Source organism: Rhinatrema bivittatum, chromosome 13 (genome assembly GCF_901001135.1).
Source record: "Rhinatrema bivittatum chromosome 13, aRhiBiv1.1, whole genome shotgun sequence".
Classification (NCBI taxonomy): Eukaryota; Metazoa; Chordata; class Amphibia; order Gymnophiona; family Rhinatrematidae; genus Rhinatrema; species Rhinatrema bivittatum.
Window position 1 is genome coordinate 58,934,756 of NC_042627.1, and position 5,417 is coordinate 58,940,172.

Below are 5,417 nucleotides of genomic sequence, written 5' to 3' on the forward strand. Positions count from 1 at the left end.
CCTTTTTTTTCCTGCCCTTTCATAATAAAGCACTCTCACTTGGCAGCAGTGCAAAGAAAGCAATGCATGTGAAACCCATATTGTCATGCTGTATCCTGGAAGAAGCGGATGACATTCAGGCCGGGATCATGATGAAGGTAGGACCTCAGCTTGCGAGTAACGGCAACTAAGAGCAATGTGAATGTCAACAGCTCCGGAGGGAAATTCCTGCAGATGCGGAGGAGAGTATTAGATTGCATAACTTTAGCAGAAGTTTACGCGCGTGCCCTTCCAGAACACAAACACATAAGGAAGAGAATTCATGAACTTTTCCGATCTCCAAGAAAAACAACAAGTATTCCACTTGTTTGACTTTCAGAATTTGTAGATGTTAAGATCTGTCTGTGTGGCATTCGTTTTAACTTTGTGCATCGTTTATATTTACTGTATGAAATGAAAAATGTTTACGTGTTAACATGTTTAATACACAATTGACTGTTGGAAGGCATCTACGTGACCTTTCTCCTGCCTGCAGTCCATCTCAATGTAAAACTGTCGTCCAAAAAAACCAATGCCTCAGCCTGTTGCCAGGAAGGCCTAAGCTGAAATCAGACTTTTGTTACTGGTGTTGAAGTCCCTCCAGTGGCTCGTTCAAACACACTTGCACCTTTTCATCACAGAGTTTCCTGCTGTGTGATTTTGTGACAGCTTGGCAATGTTCATCTACTTCTGGCACAGGATTTAGTGCAAAACCTTCCCTGTGAATGGTCAAAATCTAGGGAACATTTTTTTGTGAAAAGGCAAAAACCTTAGTACGTCGAGGAGAAATGGGAATTGTTATGGATGATGGCAAATTCTCTTAATATATATAAAATGGGAAATGATTTGGTTATTTATAATATGCTGCTGTGGGGCAGATTTATCAAAATGCTTTTCCAGTGCAAATGTTTTTCCCACTAAAACCAGGCAGTGAAGCCATTTTTGCACTAATGCAAAGTTTTGCTAAATTTGATCTTGTGAATTTGGAATGAAAATTGAGACATAAAGGTGTAGTTTGCACATACAATGTGCGAGGGGCAAGCACTCCAGGTTCTACATGTTTCCAGCTGGGTGCAAAAATGTTGGCATATCTATAATCACAACATATTTTGATTTACTGTCATCTAAAATGTTTTCAGAACTTGTGTCCTATGAGTAAATAAGTAGGATCCAGACTTACAGTGCCAGAAGAAAACCAGATGTTGTGCATCTCAAAAAAGATATAGCTGAACTGGAAAAGGTACAAAGAAGGGTGACCAAAATGACAAAGGAAAGACTAAAGAGTTTAGATCTGTTCAGCCTGGAGAAGAGACAGATCAGAGGGGATATGATAGAGGTCTATAAAATCATGAGTGGAGTAGAAAGGGTAAATGTGTATCAGTTACTTACTCTTTAAAAAAAAATACAAAGATTTGGGGACTTTCCATGAAGTTAGAAAGTAGCACATTTAAAACAAATCAGAGAATTTTTTTCCCCCCATTCAACACAAAATTAAGCTCTGGAATTCATTGATGAAGGATGTGGCAAATGCACGTAGCATAGCTAGGATTAATGGTTTGGACAAGTTCTTAGAGGGAAGGTCCATAAACTTTTATTGACAAAATAGACTTGGGGAAAGCCACTGCTTTTCTCTGGGGGTTAACAGCATGGGATCTAACTACTATTTAGGATGCTGCCAGGGACTTCTGACCTGGTTTGGCCACTGCTGGAAACAGGATACTGGGCTTGATGGACCCTCAGTCTGACCCAGTATAGCATATTCTTATCTCTATTCTATTTTTATAGCAGCAATGACATGGGACACTTCCCATCCCGGGTAACTACTGTTTGTTGCACTAGCCAAGTACTGAATTATTCCACAGCTCTAATTATAAGAATATAAGACTTGCCATACTGGGTCAGACCAAAGGTCCATCAAACCCAGATTCCTGTTTCCAACAGTGGCCAATCCAGGTCACATGCACCTGGCAGGATCCCATAGGGTAGATTACTGTTTACTCATTCTACTTTACTCATTATTGTATAGACCTCTATCATATCTCCCCTCAGCTATCTCTGCTCCAAGCTGAAGAGTCCTAACCTCTTTAGTCTTTCCTCGTAGGGGGATCATTTCATCCCCTTTATCATTTTGGTTGCCCTTCTCTGTACCTTTTCTAATTCTGCTGTATCTTTTTTGAGATGTAGTGACCAGAACTGCACACAATATTCAAGATGAGGTCGCACCATGGAGCGATACAGAGGCATTATGACTTTCTCGGTTATAGTCTCCATTCCTTATTTGATAATTCATAGCATTCTATTTGCTTTCTTGTCTGCTGCTGCACACGGAGAAGAAGATTTCAAAGTATTATCAACAATGACACCTAGATATCTTTCCTGAATAGACTCCTAACTTGAAACCTTGCATTGTGTAGCTATAATTTGGGTCACTCTTCCCTAAGTGCATCACTTTACACTTGTCCATATTAAATTTAATTTGCCATTTGCATGCCCACTCTCCCAGTTTTATAAGGTCTTCTTCCTTCATTCACTCAACAATTTATATTCCACTTAATTAACAGACTTCTAAGTGGATTACAAATAAACAAATATATAAAAATAATCAATAAACAGATACATCAAACATATTATTGTAATTTCTCACAATCCTCTTGTGATTTAACAACTTTGAATAATTTGTGTCATTGGCAAATCTGATCACTTCATTCGTTGTTTCCATTTGCAGGTTGTTTATAAATATAAAGCAGTAGTCTCAGAACAGATCCCTGAGGCAATCTTCTATTCTCCTTTCTCCACTGGGAAATGTTATGGTCAGGAGGGACGTGAACCCTTGGACCGACAGGGAGGTTGGTACTACCGTGGGGAGAAGGCTCCTCAAGTTCCCCCGTCCGGTGGCGATGTGAAACAGAAGTTGGGACTGGCTGGATCCTCGCTGCTGGAGACTCCGATGGCCTCTGAGAGGCTGACGAGACGTGAAGTCGAAGCAAGGACCAGTTGGATCTTCGCCACTGGAAGCCCGCAGTCCCCCTGGGAGGAGCCCGTAGGGACCCGGGCCGCTGGGACTTAGGTGGGCCCTTGAAGGAGGATGGTCCGAGGGAAGTCTGAGGTCGAGTACCAGAGGATCGCCGCTTGCCAGTCCGAAGTCACACACCAAGGAATCGCCGAGAAGAATCAGGAGCCAGGAACCAAAGCACCAGGAGACTCACCGGAGCGAGCAGACTTGAAGCAAACATGTTGCCAAGTCGATGAGTGAATGGAGGAAGCCTGGTTATATACTTCCCTGTGCCTGGGCCATCAGGCACAGGTGAAGTCAATTTGGGGGACGAGGTCCCTTTAATTTCGCAGAGGAGGCGCAGCCATCTTGGAACCTGGCAGCCCAGCAGAATGGCCCGCCGCCGCGAGGGGAGGCCTGGGGCGTCTCCCCTGCCGGCAATCACCGCGGAGAGGTGCGGCGAGGTGCGGGGTCGAAACGGCCTGAGTTCCCCGGCGCTGCCGTGGCAGCCCAACGCGGTGTTCAGGTAGGGGGTCGCGACCGCGGGTGGCCGCGGCACACAATAGGAAAATTGACCATTTAGCCTTACTCTCTGTTTTCTAACATTTAACCAGTTCCCAATCCACAATAGGACACTGCCTCCTATCCCATGACTTTTTAATTTCCTAAGCCGTTTCTCATGAGGGACTTAGTCAAATGCTTTCTAGAAATCCAGATACACTATATCAACTGGTTCACCTTTATCCACATGTTTATTTATGCCATCAAAAAATGTAGCAGATTAGTGAGGCAAGACTTCCCTTGACTAAATCCATATTGACTATGTCCCATTAAATTATGTCTATCTATATGTTCAGCAATTCTCTTCTTTAGGATAGTTTCTCCCATTTTGCCTGACACAGACAACAGACTAAATGGTCACCCCCTTGATCCCTTTTTAAAAATTGATGTTACCTTGTCAATCCTCCAGTTTCAGATACCATAGACTATTTTAATGACAGTTTACCAATTACTAATAGTATGTCTGCAATTTAATTTTTCATTTCTTTCAGCACTCTGGGATACATATCATCTGGTCCAGGTGATTTGCTACTCTTTAGTTTGTCAATTTGTCCTATTATATCTTCCAGGTACACTGAAATTTGTTTCAATACTGCTGAATAATCACCTTTGAATATCATTTTTGGAATGGGTATATCTATTACATCTTCCTCAGTGAACACCAAAGCAAAGAATTCATTTAGGGCCAGATTTTAGTAGGTATGTGTGGGCGTAGATTTGTGGGTGCAACCCAGCACGCACAAATCTATGCCCAATTTTATAACATGCGACCGCAGCTGCACGCATGTTATAAAATCCGGGATAGGCGCGCGCAAGGGGGGTGTACACTTGTGCATCTTGCATGCGCCGAGCCCTAGCAGAGCCCCGATGGCTTTTCCCGTTCCCTCTGCCCCCCCACCTTCCCCTTCCTTTCCCTATCTAACCCGCCCCCAAGCCCTATCTAAAACCTCTCCCTGACCTTTCTTGAATAAGTTGCACCTACCTCCGGACAGGCGTAGGTTGCGCGCGCTAGCCGAGTGCCAGCGCGCAATCCCCTGGCATGGCCATTGTGCCGGAGGCCTCGGTCCCGCCCCTGCCCCATCCCTCCCCACCCACTCCCCGCCCCTTTTTTCAGGCCCCAGGACATACACGGGTCCCAGGGCTTACACACGTTGCTGGGCCTAGGCAAAATAGGCTTGGTGCACACAGGAGCGGGTTTTCAGGGTTACCTACGTAATATACGCGCATAACCCTTTTAAAATCCGCCCCTTAGTCTCTCTGCTATGGCTTTGTCATTCCCAAATGCTCCTTTTCCCCCTTGTGTTACGCTTGGGCTCCGGACAGGAGTCGTGCACACCACCCAGCAGGGTGGCTCCAGGTGGAGAGAGACAGGAAGCTCGAAACAGAGTCAGGTACCAGGCTGGGTCAGGGCAGGCAGCAATAATCAGAGTCTGGGTTCAGGCTGGGTCAGGGCAGGCGGCAAGTGGCAGTGTCTAGTACAGGCTGGGTCAGGGCAGGCGGCAAGTGGCAGTGTCAAGTACAGGCTGGGTCAGGGCACAGTAAGCAGGACAAGGCAGGTCAGAAGGCCCGTAGGCCACACACACATACACGGAAGGCCCGTAGGCCACACACCAATAGCGGGGCAAGGCAGGTCAGAAGGCCCGTAGGCCACACACACACACACGGAAGGCCCGTAGGCCACACACCATAGACGGGGCAAGGCAGGTCAGAGGGCCCGTAGGCCACACACACATACACGGAAGGCCCGTAGGCCACACACCAATAGCGGGGCAAGGCAGGTCAGAAGGCCCGTAGGCCACACACACACACACTGAAGGCCCGTAGGCCAGGTATGGAAATCAAGGAA